Genomic DNA, 16,850 nt, shown 5'->3' with positions numbered 1-16,850 from the left:
AAGGCGATATCCACAGAAAGCAAAAGAGCAGCCCTCTCCTTGTCTCTCTCTTTCACTCCTCTCTCTCTCTCTCTCTCTCTCTCTCACGCGCGCGCACACACGCTCGCTAGTAGTAGGACCGCGCGCAGTCAGATCCACAGAGTCTCCTTCGCTCCGACATGGCGTGTTTATTGTGCAGTAGTGGCGAAGTTGACCGCGCTCGGTGCGCTGCTGTACGCCGCTACTGCCGCCGCGTCCACGAGCTCTGCACCGCAACACTCTAACCTCCAGCCTGCCGCTCCGCACACTGAAAACTCTTTAACCCCTTCACGGCCGGCGGCTAAGCGCTCCGCCTGCGCTCAGCTGTCTCGCTCACACTCACTCTCACACAGTCACACACACACACACACACCAAGTTTGGGTTTTTGCACGTGGGTCTAATCAACAGGTAGAGCGTCGCTGCTCCTTCACACTGGTGCAAACCCACGTCACTGCATAACTGCATGTTTATTCAAGTAAAAGCGGAAGCTTCTACATCAGTCCACCTCTGTGCGATCCCAGGGGTTAGTCTGATTGCAGTCTACCCTCAGGATATGCTGTTCGCTTCAATAAAACAGTGAATTCAATTAAAATTAATGGTGTGGTATCATCATCTTGCTTTGTTTTTACCAAAAAAATTACCAAATAACTTCCTGGCTAACTTATCAGCGTTGCCAGCAGGATCCACCATAGATTGTACGGCTGATTGTCCATCCATCCATCCATCCATCCATTATAGTAAAATTATATCTTTTTTAAGTCACGAAGACCTCTTAGACAATATGCTAGTTTTATTACACAGTAAGGGAGATAGTTTCAAGACCCCGAGAAGAGGGGAATTGGCAAGCTTGACGCTGGTTGTGTGATCAAGATGCTACCAATATGAGCTCATTCAGTACTTAATGATGCAGAGTACACTCAGAAGTAAATGTTCTCAGACGTAATATGTGCAAGATAATTGTAAAGGGGGTGTTTACTCATGATAAAAGTACTCTTAAATGGCAGTAATCTTGTAACATTCACTAACTTTAAAAGCAATATTGCTCCAGAAGCCAAACATTAAACTGATATCTGCAATGGAGTTGCCAGCATTAACCTGTGTTAAAACACAGGTCTTTGTATTATGAGCTACACATTTTAGTGCACAGCTGCTTTGCTTTTTAATGCTACATTAGACTTTATTAAAGTTGGGCTATAATATAGACATTATGCTGTCTTCAGCATTAGAATATTCCTTTTAAGAGGAATCTTCCGGCACGAGTACAGGTGTTAGAGGGAAGAGAGCTCATTAGAAGAAAACCAGAATCTATTAAGAAAAGAGATCTTTTCAAAATGCTGAATTATCGTCTCTGGAGAAAGGGCACGAAAGGGGAACGCTGCAGTGTCTCAAATAGCAATGAAATTACCATTGTTATATATAAAGCATGGACGCACTTGTTTTTAAAAGGTTCCTTCATGTAATGATCTGCTAGGTATGGAGGAGATCAAAACTCCAGACATCCAGAGGCCCTCAGAAGACAAGAGACCAAGGAAGACTAACAGAGGGGCAGCCGCGCCACTGTCCCAGAAAGAGCTGAGGAGAGTCCCAGATGAGGGCTCACTCAGCAGCCGCGGAGCAGAAGCCAGGGGGAGTTGCAGTGACGCGCCCGTGAGCTCCGCCGGCAGCCAGTTTATCAGTATTGCACTTTATGGCCTAAGGGATGTATTGAAAATGCAACCAGAAGGTCAAGCAGTAATAGCAAAAAAGGTCAGCTGAGTGCAGTTGTAAAGAGTAATGAAATCTGAAAAATTAAAAAATTATTGTTTTTAATTGTAAAAGATTTTTTTTTCAGTTTTACTTGTTGCACTGTATGTGAGAAATGACCAAAAGAGTACATTTATATTTTTACATCACCTGGAGTTAAAGTGGTTATTCTGCCTTTACTTTATTTGCTCATATTAGACATGACTATAGTTTCAGATGGTGTATGTGAAGTAATCTCTGATCCAAAAACTCGAGCTTCAACCTTCTCAAAACATTTTTTTAATACACTAGAGACAGGATGTCCCTAATATGGTCGTCTAAGGCACGGTGCTTTGGTTGTGAGTGCAGATGCTCCACCCAACTGCTGTTCAAACCTCCACTCTGCATGGGCACTCAATCAAAAGACAGTTGGAGGGGAACTAGGAAATGTTTCAGACACCGAGCCCCAGTGTAAGATAATTATTATTTTTAACAGTGAATCAAATAAAGTTTCTTCCTACAATAAAAAAAAGCTTGCTAATCAAACAAATAAATTAAACCAGTACTCATTTTAAAATTAATCCTGTCATATAAATGTCAAATAAATGCAATAATTAATGGTTTATGATCCAGGGTAAGCGAAACCCCCCTCTCCTCAATAGGAGAACAGTATTGCCTCCGATGTGTGCAGGCTGCTGCAGTGTGCACATCTTTTAGATTAACTACACCTTACATCACGGTGCATCACAGCCTATGAGTTAATAAAGCCATTTATCTTGTTTTTCGCTATATTGCAGCAACATAAGCAGATGCAACCTTCATCTCATATTGGTGCTGAAACCACACCGTAGCGCATAATATAGATCTTAAACTGCAACCTTAATTGTCTTGTTTCTGCACTTTTGGGATATAATATAGAAGAAAACAAAACAAACAAACATGTGAAGCTTGTCATTACCTCTGATACTCACATGCTGGAACTGCTGAGTGGTTGTTTCACACACTGATTGCCCTCTAGTGGTTTGCTGGGGTCAGGACACATACATTCACCAGTGACAGGGTAAGTGACTTTTGACAACCTTTGCTCGTTCTGTGCATGGCCAGTAATGCACAAAAATCACACTAAGTCAAAACATACAAACAAATTAAAATTCTTGGATTTGCAGGACTCACAAACACAGTACAGCAAGCCAAATCCTCTCTGCCATCACCTGCCAGCCACTTTGATGCATTGCACCACAGCTCTGATGAGAAAGCGTGGAATGATAATGTGCATAATTCACCAAAAAAGATCCTGTGATCATTCGCTTGTAGAAATCTTCAAAGCATGGAGGAGAGTGGAGACAGAGTGCATTGTAGAAAAAGAGAGATTTTTTTCCCTCCTCTTTTTCACAAGTTATATTTAGACACCCGTGGTATTCTTTGCTGTCTGATGATGAAATAAGTTCAGTCTTGTATCGGAGCTCCATGGTCACAGCGCATGCTCACGAAGAGAATATTTTCTTGATCTCTGGCTCACGGTGAATCTTTAGCTTCATTTCATAGAAGGCCATCGTGCCAAAGGTTGCTACAGTAACAGTGACAGGAGTGGCTGTAACGCCAGAACCCATGTGACCCCTGAAAGAAATACAGACTGAAGTGGCTGAAGCGTGAGCCTCATATTCTCCTCCTCAGACGTCGATAAGGAGGAACCTGTGTTGGGTGGCAAATTGGAAAACACACATGGGAGTGTGTGTTATTCTTGTCAAGCTCACAGCTTGCGATTTAATTCAGCTGTGGAGAGATGCTATCCTTCTTTCTGCTTTAAGACGGAGAGATGGCCTTTTTACAAAAACCTCAGTGGAGGAGTCACCCTGAGAAAAGAGTGATTGCATTGTTTTCTCTAATGAATCATTCAAACTATGTAATATTCTTAATTATATTTGAAGCCATCCATCAATACAAACTGTCACTGGGCCAGAGGAGGTACACCCTGGACAGGAAAACAAGAAGAGAAAAAGAACAGAAAGAAGAAGAAAAAAAAAAAAAAAAAAAAAAAAACCTCAGTGGACCGTTTCCTTCCTTCACTGCAGAGAGGAGATGGTTTCGTGTCAGTGATGGATGATGAAGATATGATTTTACAGCCTCTTATTAATTCTTATGACTTCAAGCAGGTAGTTAGGGTATTGTATCTACTCCATCAGCTGCTTCATCTAGTTTTGATGAAAAACAAACTGACCCCTCGGGAAAATTTGTGAAGGATTGAGGTTTCAAGGTTAATGACTATTTTGTCAGTGAATATTCTAAATCTGATTGTTGAGAAAACAATAAATAAAGATTAGGTATTTGTTGAAAATTAACAATTGATTGTGGGAAAAAAAAGTCTCTCTCCCAAATTCTGAATACAAAGCTGTGGATTTACCAGAAAAAATTTAATTGTAGGGTGAGATGTAAGTCCGGCTGTATCCCAGAAAACATTTCAACACTGACTAACTGCAGGCAGTCTTTTCTCAAAGACTAGTCATGGTTGTAGTTGTACCAACATCAAGATATGAATTGCTGAATTTGCTGTTGACCTGCGTGGTGTAGCTCATTCGCTGATGTTCTTCCACTTTCCGGCAAAAAAAAGTTGCACTCTTCTTTATAATAAACTAGTGCATGTAATCATCGTCTTCACAGATGTATCTGTCCTTGTATCTGACCAGGATTGTAATAGATGATTTTTTAAAAATGAATCGTTTATCATTTAAAAGGCACCTAACTCAGTGGATGAACCAAATTTAAATTCAACACAAAAATACGCAGTTTGTTCTCATTTCTTTAGCAGAATGTGAAAAAATTCCAAAGATAAAAAGTTTGAAAGACATGAAATGGTTTGTCAACAAAGTCACTGCCAAAGAACTATTAGCAGAAAACTTAGCATGTCTCAGCATGGTGTGCAGTTTATCTTTAACCTTCTTGGACCTGGCATCCACATGTGTGGACATCACATTTTGGGTTGTCTAGACCACAATACTAAATTTTACTCTACAAGGATCTGGTATCCATTTCTTAGAAACTACAGCGGGTAAAAAGATCATTCTTTGTTTTTACGTTCATCAGGTCCCAATCAGCCCAAATAGCAAAGAGAAATTAAAAATGCATGCTGTGGAAGAGTTCGGGTCTTAGGTGCCACGGCCTGGAGGTTCAGCTGGTCGCTGATCAGCTGTTTCTCTCTATCTCTCTGGTTCGCTCTCTCTCTCTCTCACCTGGGTGGAACTCATTATGGGTTCACGGCCTCGGAGGAGGAAACACCTGTGCCTCATCAGATCTACAGTTTTGTCCACACTGGCTGCTCCTTTGCTGAATGTGTAAAGAATTGAGAAAAAGTGAACTAATAAATTCTTGATGCAAATTATAAATACTGTTTACACATTAGTGCCATTTGCTTATCCTTAGTGAACAAAAAAGAAAGTAACTGACGAATCCACCATCTTAGTCAGTTCAGTTGCATTGATTAAAAAAACCAAAAACAAATAAGAAGCACAGTTGTAATAAATGCTCCTAGCATCACCACCACCATTACACATCGGCTGTATAAGCATATTTAAACAGCCATAACATCAATCCATCACATGTTTACAACGAGCAGCAATGATATTTCAGCCATCATCAGTAATGCTTTGGTTTATGGCAGTCCACAAAGTGTTTCAGTAATGAAAAGAAAATTAACAGCAATTCAGATAAATGAACAACAGACACCCCCCCCCCCCCCCAAAAAAAAAGCCTAATTGGAAATAAACAAAATGAGCACCTGAAGCAATTTATTACAATATTAAGTGTAGTTGGTGGGTTAACTGTAAAATATTCTATGCACTCGAGTGAAATTATCCAACAGCTCTATAATAGCTTTCATTTCTGCCTACCTTGTAATAATCCCTCCATTCTAGGAGGCACTCATGAGCCCTTTTGTAGTTTTAACTGATCTGGAGATTTCGAGATCAGTTTAAAGGTGAATGCAAATGTAGACCAAAAATACTGAGTTAAAAAAAGTGACCTTTATTTAAAGAACTAATAAAGGTGACCAAATCCAAACAGAAAAAAACAACAGAGTAGCACAGATGGACAGGAGCATTTATGCAATGAGGACTAAAGCAGGATTCAGGTCTATAGCTGTGCAGAGTGAAGAATTTTGGGTATGAAACCTACAAACATATGCTTGTGTGCAATTTGCCTGATTGAGATGATGGTATATGTTGAATGCTGATTGGTTAAGAAGCAGGCCTGAACAGGAAAAGTGGTGACAGTGGAGTTTAGCATAAAGGGGAAATGTAAAAAAAAAAAGAAAAAAAGAATCAATAATAGCATAACAAGAAATGAAACTCACAACTCACAAAACATGAACACAAGTGCAATGCTGAAACCCGAAGCTACGTAGGGTTCAGCATTGCACTCTGGTTACCATTTTTTTGTTCTCTTAATGATGTCTTTGATTATAGCAAACATTACAGCCCTTTAAACATCACTGTAGATTCTCTGAGTGGGTTGTGTTAATCACAGAAAATGCACAGTGTCCCAACGCACACAGTCATACAGTGTTCACCTAACCAATGAACAACTGGTGAGAGTTTTGTGCTAATTTGGTCAATTTTTAGCTGGATATTTTTCTCTTTAGCCACACAGACACATATGATCATTCCAAGATAGCAGCCATGCAGCTCTATTCTTTGTATGTCTGCACGTGAAGTTTAGGAATGAATGTTTCTATGTATGACATTTAAACCTGAGTGAGTAGCACCTGAAAGAACAACAAGTCCTCTTAGTTTGGAATCTGCAGATTACCTCTGAACTCTGAAACTGTTGGAGTCTGCCCACTGGAGTTTACATGTAGCCCCTAAAAGGGCAATAGCAGCACTCTATGGATGTGGATTACATCTGTTTCTCTTCAATTCTGGTTCTCATGGCCTTGTAGCAAACTACGAGGATGAATCATTTTTAGGGAGAGAGTGCTCTTCCTGGTCTGCTGATGTGACTGTTCAGGTTAAATTTATATACTTCTGTTTCCAACAAAACACACTGAAGCCATCATTGTGTATTTATGTATATTTAAATGTACTCAGGGATAATGGAGAGAGTGATTTCACCCTACATTCAGACAGCAACATCATCACATTACATCAGTTAATCAGCCCATTTTATCCACTGAAGACTTAAAAAAAAGTACAAATTAACAACATTTTGTATCTTCAGAAATTCAAACTGTTTAACAATGTTAATATTTTTTTTCTACCAGAGGTTGTTCAGCCAACATCTACTGTTTCAAAGGGCTTGTTTATAGAATAGAATAGAATTAGAATAGAATTCAACTTTATTGTCATTGCACATGCACAGGTACAGGGCAACGAAATGCAGTTTGCATCCATCCAGAAGTGCTTTAGTGATATAGATATATTACAATATATATTAGCAATAGTATAGATATGTAAGTATATTACAGAAATGGGTCTATTATGGTATGTTATAATGTACACGGTATGAAGTATGTTGTGAATATTCTATAACTATAAGTATGTACAGGCTGTAGTGAGTACAAGCTATGTGCAGGCTATGAACCGGATATAAATATGAAAAACTATACAGAATATGAAATAAATAACTTTACAGAAATCTGAGATATACAGCTATACAGAAATGGGAACTATGCAAGTTGTAAACAGTTGTAGGATTAAAGATTATTGAATGTACAGAATGATTATTTACACAGAGCTATACAGTAGTGCAGTTAAGATAAGTGAGGGTGTAGATAGTTTCTACAGAGGCTATATAAAGTGCTAGTGGTTGTGAGTGGTGGTTCAGTCCATGTTATTATTGTGTTTGAGGGTACAGTTGTCCATTGTGGGGGTGTGTATGTTCAGTCCATGAGTTTAACGTGGGTCAGATGTCAGGAGGCAGAGTTCAGGAGTCTGACAGCTGTGGGGAAGAAGCTGTTCCGGTACCTGGTGGTCTTAGTCCGGAGGCTCCTGTGGCGCCTCCCAGAGGGCAGGAGGGTGAAGAGTCCATGTGATGGGTGACTGGGGTCTTTGATGATTTTCCCAGCCCTTTTCAGACACCGCTTCCTGTAGATATCTTTTATGGCAGGAAGTGGTGCTCCGGCGATGCGCTGGGCAGTTTTCACGACCCTCTGCAACGCCTTTATGTGAGTTAAGGAGGTGAACTAACCATATATGTCAAATCCTTACTGGTTTTGTAACCTTACTGGTTTTGTAACCTTACTGGTTTTGTAACTCTGTTATTAAAGGAAAACCTTAAAGCCAATAAATTCAGTATGTCACAGGATTCTTATATTCATGTGGTGGCTGTGGTTACAGACCTCGTTTTCCTCCAAGGATGCTCTTAAATCTATTTCAGATATTTCACATAAATTGAATTAATCTGAATTTATCCTTATGGTTGCATTTACATTGGGACTCACTTTAAGGGACCTCAGATTGTTTTAAAGACCTGTGCAACTTCTTAAACCTTGTGCAAAGTATAAATGCTCCTACAAGGCCAAATACACAAAAATCTGCCTGCTACTGTTCATAAATTTATATGAACTGGGATATTTTGCAACAATATTACTGTTCATTGTGTAACTGCATGTGTACAGAACACAAAAATCCCTAAGGTAAAAATGCTGTTATGTTTAAAAAAAATACATTTTAGCTTCAATGAGCAGGCTTTCTTGCCTGATGTGTAATACAGTGATCTTAACAGAGTTAGTCCGATTCCACATGTTAATCTGCCCTTAGATTATCTTCATTTCTAATGAACAAACTTCTGTTAGGACATTTAAGATTAATTGTTCAACAGCCTTAATTCATAAGCTATTAAATTCATTGGTACAACCGATGTTTAGATGCAGAAAAAAATCAGTTTAGTTTTAATTCATTGACTTGTTCAATTCTTTAAATCCAAATAAATGTAAAATACATGACTGGAACTTGAAGTGCAGGGTACAGAGCTGGAGACATAAACTGCACCTACTACATGGATGCAGCTATAAAGACATTCCCTGTTATATAGTGAAGCCCTGTTATAACAATTTAGCTGAGTGTTTTCACTGCTGCAACTAATGATTTGTGATGGACAGTTAGTCAAAATAAATTTCCTATTGTATTTATTATAACACAAAACGAGCATTTTTCCTTCATGGGTCATATGGTCAGGGTTTGGCAGAGTTTGGACTCTCAGACTTGTTTGCACTCAGGTGTAGGAGGTGCAGCTTTTAACAAAACTGCTGACAGATGATGAGAGTCTGTCTTTTTGTCAGAATTTTGACATTTTGTTGATGCACCTAGGCGTTTTGTGTTACTGTTTGTTGATGACCCTGTGTTAGGTGTCTCACATGGGATTTGTTAATACGCACAAAAGATCCCAGTATGTAGAAACAGACACGGGCAGCTGTTAATATGCAGCACGCTCTCTCCCTCTCCCTTGTTATTCAGGTTGAACGATAAGTAGACTGAAGGTTGAGAAAAGCTTACTTTCAAGCTCCCCTGCTGTTTGGGGTGTTTTATTTAGAATGATTGGGCCTTGCAACATCTGAGTTTTGTCCTTGCGCAATATCTGAATGTAACCCTTTGATTACATGAGAGGCACGGCATTTCAGTCTTCTATTTTTTTTCTTGGAACAGGAATTTAAAAAGCTTCTTTCCCACAGCTGAAGCAAGAATAAATGAGAATTTCTTCATCTGCTGCCAAGAAGATGCTGCATTTCTTTTCAGCTGGACACACATGCATTGCATGTCCCAACACGTATCCATGTAAATGTTGTAATAGTTGAAAAGGATCCACAGTAGTGCAGCAAACCAGACTGGGATATTGATTTTTCTACAACTATCGGATGTCTTTAGATATATGATGGTGTGGACAATACAATGCCCACTGAAAATGCATGCATTCTGTGCCTCTTTGTCTGGCAAACAAAGCTATCCTCAGCTGAATGCAGGGAATTTCGACAGCCTGTCTGGATGCTCAATACTCAGATCCATCAGTGGCCACCAACCAGTGAGTTTTATTTTTCTGTTTCCAGAACCATATCAGCACTTTTCATCGTCTGTCTCTGATAGGATGAGCAGCGAGTTGGAGCCAGCAATGTGACCACAGATATGCTATCTGGCATCTGACATCTGTGGTGGTTTGTCAAAATGATCGACAGGAAAGCTTTAGACTATGCACCAAAACATAATATGTATCATCGCTTTTTCTATTCAATTTGGTCCCCAAAGCAAAAATACAAAAGCTGATGTGTAGAGAGAGCTCAGGTGAAACTAGAATGTCTGGGATGCAGTGCAGCAGTAAGAAAACTTCTCTGCCATCTATGTTGACAGCATACAGAACACAACGTTATGTTGATATTGTGGTTAGATGGTATATTTTAAATTTCATAAATATTGGTCTTTATTCAGGCCTTTATTATTTTGTGCTAGTTTCACTTACAAACGTCATAAACTCTTGACTGATGGTTAAAAAACGACTTTATTGCCAGTACCGTAGAGGAGAATTTGTGAATTTTTGGTCCATGTAAGGTTTCTAATCGTAACATGTTTTATTCGTATGAAATCATCTCATTTTAAAGTCTATGAAGCAGTAACATGTGACTGGAGCCATTGGAGGAAATACTGGTGTGCATGGGTCGATGGTTGCACAACGTGAAAGCAAACCTGGAATCTAAAAAGTGAGGAATTGTAACGTCAGAGTGGGAGCCGCTGTTTAAAAACTAGATTACATACAACATTTATCCAATTTACTCTATACTATACTATATCTTACCTTCAGTCACAGTTACATTATGCCTTTAATCCAAAATGGATTCAATACATTTTGGATTAATTCATTCATTTTCACTTCAGAATTCTGCACACAATATCCCAAAATGACAAAAAAAAAGTTGAAAATGTTTTAAAATGAAAAAAATATATATAATGTGCTACAATGTCGAGCATGTGGGAGTCAGAATCAAATATTACCAGAACATTAATACACTGATAATTTTTATGATGCATTTACTGAATGGAGTTAGTAGATGGGTTCAGTCTATTGCTCCAGGGGTGTCTGGTATTCCTGCAATGCCATGGAATACCCCATAGCATCCATCCATCCATTCGCTTCCGCTTATCCTTTTCAGGGTCGCGGGGGGCGCTGGAGCCTATCCCAGCTGTCATAGGGCGAAAGGCGGGGTACACCCTGGACAGGTCGCCAGTCTGTCGCAGGGCCATACCCCATAGCATGTTACTCTGACATTAGTCATCATAAGGGAATTTTTTTAAACTTTCTTTGCAGCTGGAAACAGCTGAAAAGTTATTCATCACTCTCTTCATATTTACTTGGTCTCTGAAGAGTAGCTGTCTTTTGAAGCCACAGGTTGTAATAACTTAGAGCAGGTTATTACATATGTTAATGACATATGTGGAATTCTGTGGCACCAGAAATTTAAGTTGTTCTGTCATTATTGGCTACATCACAAAAAAAAAAAAAAAACTTCCTGCTTCTGGTAGATTAAATATTTTAATTAGAATAAATATTTAATGGGAGTACATGGGTATAAATACATGAATTTAATAGTCTTTGAACAAAAATTCAGGTATGGAAATATTGAAAAATCACTATTTCTGGACCATGTTTGTATCTGACTTCTTGCATGATGAAGCTTTAACCTGAATGTGGATGGCATGGTGAACTGTTTTCACACACAGTGATTACTGCAGTGAAATAATTTAATTGCATCTTAATTCATGTCATTTCAGATCTAATGTTGTGGTATACAGGATCAAAATTATATATAAAATGTGCCAATTTCCACAATCTTCTGAACCCAACTATATAATTTTACTTTGACATACAAATGAACGTATATCTAAACAAGTCTAGAACAAAATCAAAGAAATCAAGAAGGGTTTGACATAGGACTGAAAGCCAGAAATGTATTAGAATGGGTTGCTGGTTTAGCTCAGTGCATTGAAAGGGCGACCACATACCATACGGCTGAGAGCGGCCGGCGCACGTTTGAGTCCGACCTGCAGCTCTTCTCTCGCTCTGCCCCTGCTTTCCTGTCCTTTAGACACTGTATCTGTCAAATAAAAGCTGAAAAAGGTCAAAACAAAAAATATTAGAAATCTGTACCACGGAGGTAAAATACTGACAGGTAGTTTGAATTCACACTGGCCTTACTGACATTTGTTTTAAAGCAGATTTGATCAAATTGCTTCCCTTTTTCTATTTCAGGGAACTGCTATGTAACCACAAAAGTCTTGTGTGCCTGACACCAGCTATCATTTTCACAAATATTTTGTCACTAACTTTGCCCAAAAGCCGACACGAGCACTTTTTTCCTTTAAATACTGCTAGTAGGAAAATAAATGGCAACATTTGATCTTTACACTGATTAATCAACTAATCATTTCACTTTCACAGTTCCTGGGGAAATAATGAAGCTGACATATATTATAGCAGTCAGCAGGGGTCCAATAAACAGATTTTAACCCAGGGGTTAAAAAGGTCATGGTATTTATCTGGTTGTGGGTATCAACCATGTTGGTTTTTCATGTTGTGTAAGGGAGCAATTTTATATTTTATCTTCAGATGTATACAAAATCAAAAGTAAATGCATGCAGATTACTGGCATTCTTTTTTCTTTTAATAAAATACCGACAGATGCTATTACCTGAGCTAGAATATGTGTTTATACCAATACTGATGCTTTTGCTGGGAATAAAATTGACACTTTAAAAAATTTCTTTACTGTCAGCAGAGTTAAATACATGTTTTGCTGCTTGCAGACCCACATAATGAGAGAGGAGAAATAAATGTAACACATTTCAGCAAAATGGCACTTTGCAGTTTTGTAAACACTAGCAGTGATTGAAAATGAATCAAAACAAGGGTCTCTTATCAAAATAGCACTGAGCAGACAAAGCTTTAAGGAGGAAACTGCCAGATGTCATATTCCTCCCTAACAAATAGAAAAAAGGAAGACTATGTGTCAAACACTTTGTCTTGTTATTCCAAAGATAACCACAGCCCACTCAAAATAGTAATAGGTCCATCAGTATCTGAATGTTGGCTTCTTTCACTCTCATCAGGGATTGATATTGGCGTGATGCTTAGTCACCTGCTCGGGTATCTGATTTAAGTAAAGGTACTGATTGAGCATTGTTCATTTGGTTTTTATGCATTCTTATTATTAGAACTATCAAAGCTTGGAAAAGCGGCACAGACCCAAAACCACTGCTGCCTGGCTCTATCCTCATTGTCAGTACTAGTGTGCTAGCTATCTCTCACAGAGGAGGAAGCATGTACTCTTCTTGATGTGTGCAATAAATCAGTCCCTGAGCTGACAGTCAGCACAGGGCTGATCAGAATAAGAGCGGTGGTTGCAGTAGGTAACCCAGTAGAACTGAAAATGCCAACGATGTATCCATTTCTGCATTTACTTTATACATCACACCCTTAAATCATTTTTCTGCTGGCTTCTGGTGATAATATCATCCTATTATATTTCATTGTATATTTCACAAAGTGCTTTAGCTTTCCATCAGGTTCTGAATAAGGTATTTTCTTTGCTGTTACAGAAAGGTTACTGTTAAGTCTGGAAGCAGAAAATGACACTTTACTCTTGTTAAAGTAGTTTTAATGCGTTCTTGGCCAAAATTAAACACATTCTTTAATGTGGTTTCCTGTCTTTAAGAGCACATTCAGGAGCACCTCTAAAGTAAGAATATTAAATCACAACTATAGGACAAGCTGTAGTAAATAGTACAAATTCAGTGCATTAATTTAACATCAGTTTGTGTCGTTTTTGAATTTTTACCCTTTTTAAAAGTTTTAACAGGATGTACAAAAACCAGGTACATCTTCTGCCAGGGGAATTAAAAGGGTAAGTAGCAGCCAGGTGCTGCTAATCAAACGCACTCAATTAGTTTATTTTCAGCAGGTGTGACCACCTCCATAACAGCGGAAGTTTTGTCGATTTGTCAGAGCATTATGATATGCTGTGTGTAAACACAATATCACAATATCCTTAAGTGTGGATCCAAGAGTAATTTCAACCAAAGGTCAGACCTACATCTCAAACTCCACAGGCCTCACCAAGCATGTTAAATGTTAAAATCCATGACAGTACGATCAGAAAAAGACTGAGTATGACTTATTCGTAGAAAAATAGAGAGAGAGCTTCACTCTGAAAAGAGCATGAACATGATATCATGGCTCGGGTTTGCAAAGTTGCAGCTGAACAAATGAGAAGAAACAATGTTCTGAAACAATGTTTTTTGGACAGAAGACAGCAAAGTATTCTCTACTTTGGTCTCTTCTGCACAACGCCATGTTTGGCACAGCACCATCTTATGTAGCCGTATGTTTGAGTCAACTAACGTTTCTTTGTTTTCTTTCAGGAGTCGGGTGGCATCATCACCGGCGGGGAATGAGGCAAGACCATCATCAATGTAAAAGTTCTTTAGAACGAATTGTTTTGCCTCTGTGCTATGTTCTTCCTCTCCTTGCAGAGCTGCCCTTCTCAAGCCGTATATGGCAACAGCGGGAGAGGGGCTATTGGGGAATAAATGTACATTCATCCTATACTCTGCAATTTTTTCGGTGGGGTCATTGTCCTTGAACCAGGGGAAACGTAGGAAGTCCTGGTGATCCTGGGAGACCATGAAAAAATAGAACAACTGTTCTACATCGGAGCCAGAGTTTCCTTACGGAAGTGAGTGAGGACACCTAAAAGTGTATTATTTAAGTTAGGGCAACATAGCAGGATGTCATTAAGGGAGACACCATCATTCTTAAGGCTGGAGTTGAGCACTGCCCATACTTGACCTGGTTAACTTGGATGATACACTCCAAAGATACAAATACCAGCACTCTTGTTCACCAGTGGGTAGTGGCACTGGTTCAGCATGACCTGCCTCAAAGAGCTTCTTCATAAAGGCAATCATATGTTCTTTCATGTCTGACCTCTTTTACTGCCGTAACATCAAAGGATGGTTGACTGCTTGGGCTCAATTGTTGGTGAGTTTGTGCCTTGGTTGCTTGAAGGGTAGTGGTGCCACCCAACTATGAGTAATTCGTGAAAGCCTCCTTGTCCATTATTTCCAGAAAGACTTTGTCTTCCACAAACATAGCAGGCTTGTTGTTATGTGGTGTTTACTGGAAGACCCCTTTACCAAGGCTGTCTTTCCAATCAAACAGGTTTTCCAATGTGTTAGCACCTGGAAACTGAAGCTGATGCACTGGAGTGTCAAACTATTCTTTGATGTGGACACTGTTAGTGCAAGGGTCAAACAAAGATGTACGTCCACAGCCTCTTAATCATCTGCATGCGGCGCTTGATCCAGTCCTGCAGTTCTTCCTGCTGTCGGTGTCGCCACCTGCTCCCTCCACGTGGCCACCATCTCATAGTTAATTCATGATTTAACAAGATGAAGAAATATTGTTTCACATAGGGCAAGGTAGGTATGGAAAGTTTTGTTTTATCACTTAATAAATCAAATCATCATTTAAAAATCTAATCTAATCCTTACTAGGGTTTTCTTTTCTGACTACATGGTTCTTTCAATCTAAAGTTCAATTTGTCTTGAACATTTCCTATTGCTCAGTTTTTTCAGTGGGAAAATAACAAAATTACTTCTTTGGAGCCCCCTAATGCTTTGCACTCTGTGCTTTGTTTACTCTCCAATAAACATTATTCATTGGATGACTTCTCTGTAATGGGACTTATTCAGGTGGATCGACTAAAGCCTGTAATTCACTGCATTCAAGGTATAATGCCTGTGGCTGTGTTAAGAGATGCAGGTGTTTAATAAATCCACAACAAAAGCCACAGGTAGTCACACTCGAACGTCAAGGAAGGTGGTAGGGAAGCAGACTATGCAGACATTTTGGGTTTCCAAGGTGAGCAATTTATTTGCAGTGAACTTAATTTAATGTATAACTTAACAAAACTTTCCCCAAATCAATTCATTTAACAAAACTCAACATAACATGGCTCTGGTGTCCCTAATAGGTTTTTGATTGGGACAGTGGAGACGTATCTCATGTTGGATGAGATTGGTGCAACCTGGTTTAGTGCTAAAAAGATCAGCAGGCATAATTGCTTTCACCTCTGTCTGTTGTTTGGAAGTAAGATGACTCACATCAGGAACTAGTTGTTGACCTGCTGGAGAAGGAAAAAACAGCTCCCGTGGTTCCTCCTCTTCGACCACGGCACGAGCCCAACACTCTAGTGAAGATGCTGGCCGATCACACCATTCTTTCAACAAATTGACATGAAATATCTGATGCTTCTTGCGACGCTCAGGCATGTACAGTTCATAGGTAACTGGACCCACTTTCCTACTGATCACATACGGTCCCTGCCACTTGGCAAGGAGACTGTTCTCAGATGATGGAAGAAGCAGCAAAACCTTTTGTCCCTCTTGAAAAATCCTCCTACGAGCTGCTTTGTCATAACTCTGCTTCTGACGTTGTTGGACACCAACCAGATGAGTATTGGCCAGCTCTTGGAGCTCCTCAAGCTTATCTCTCATTTTCAGTACATATGAAAGAACATTGCATTGTTTTCTGGGATTTGGAGCCTCCCAAGCTTCTTTCAACACATCAAGGGGACCCCGGACAGCGTGGCCATACAAGAGCTGGAAAGGAGAAAACCCTGTGGAAGCTTGAGGTACCTCTCTGTAGGCAAAGAGCAAGAAAGGAAGCCACTGGTCCCAATCCGCTCCTGTATCTTTCACAAACTTCCTCAACATAGCTTTAAGGGTTTTGTTGAAACGTTCAACAAGGCCATCTGTTTGTGGGTGGTAGGGAGTTGTCTTAATACCTTTGATCCCCAGCAATCTATAGACTTCTCTCATGAAGTTAGATGTAAAGTTGGACCCTTGATCAGTAATGATTTCTTTTGGGATGCCTACCCTCGAGAACATTTGTATTAAGCAGTTGGCAATCTGACGAGCTTTAACCTTTTTTAAGGGGAAAGCCTCGGGATATCTTGTAGCGTAGTCACACACTACCAAAATATACCTGTGCCCTGCACTGCTCCTCTCTAATGGGCCTATGATGTCCATCGCAACACGAGAGAACGGGGTGTCTATGACTGGCATAGGGATCAGGG

Source organism: Copadichromis virginalis, linkage group LG5, assembly GCF_057382275.1.
Source record: "Copadichromis virginalis isolate Kocher_CV1m ecotype Utaka linkage group LG5, C_Virginalis_male_GT1.1, whole genome shotgun sequence".
Taxonomy (NCBI): Eukaryota; Metazoa; Chordata; class Actinopteri; order Cichliformes; family Cichlidae; genus Copadichromis; species Copadichromis virginalis.
The sequence above is the reverse complement of the archived record's forward strand: the minus strand, read 5'-3'. Positions refer to the sequence as shown.